Consider the following 685-nt stretch of genomic DNA (forward strand, 5'->3'; position numbering starts at 1 on the left):
ACTCGCCTGTGTTTTGATGGTGTTTTTTACCTTACTTTTTTCTTTCTTTCTCTCGACTGGCAGCGCACTTGTGATTTCGAATTCTCTCCACGACCTCTGACCTATGCTGCTCTTCTCTGCCCCATGCAAAGTCCTCGGGAGCAAAGTTACCAAGGGCGTGGCTCCACTCGCCTTATCCGATTCTGGAGAGACTGGATTCAAAACGGGATTGTCACCTTTCTGGTCAGAGCAAGGAACTCTATCTTGGGGAACTAGACTTAGAACGTTTTTTGACTAGACTCTGCTTATTCTTTCACGGGCAATGGGAATATATCCATGGTCTATAGCCATATTAGAAGTCAGTTGAATGTCATTATGTTGTAAAAACATCATAAAAACGATTCGATGGTAGCCTAGACTGCATCGATATAGGGAAAGTGTAGTAGAAATGTAGCCAACAGAGGCTGGGCGACCGGAGCTATCTCAGGGACCACGGGCAACTCTGGGCAGTGAAACCTTGGGATTTATGTTTTGTGGAATTAAGCATCATCCGAATTGGACCAGCGAAGCTCCTCCATTTACTACACGCGATATTTTATTACTGACGGATTTCCTTGGGATTTCAAGAGGACAGAGTGAAACGGATCTCCATCAAATTCCGCTCTCAGAAAAGTCGAGCAAACAGCCAAATTTACCTGCAGTGTCT

Source organism: Penaeus monodon, chromosome 15, assembly GCF_015228065.2.
Source record: "Penaeus monodon isolate SGIC_2016 chromosome 15, NSTDA_Pmon_1, whole genome shotgun sequence".
Taxonomy (NCBI): Eukaryota; Metazoa; Arthropoda; class Malacostraca; order Decapoda; family Penaeidae; genus Penaeus; species Penaeus monodon.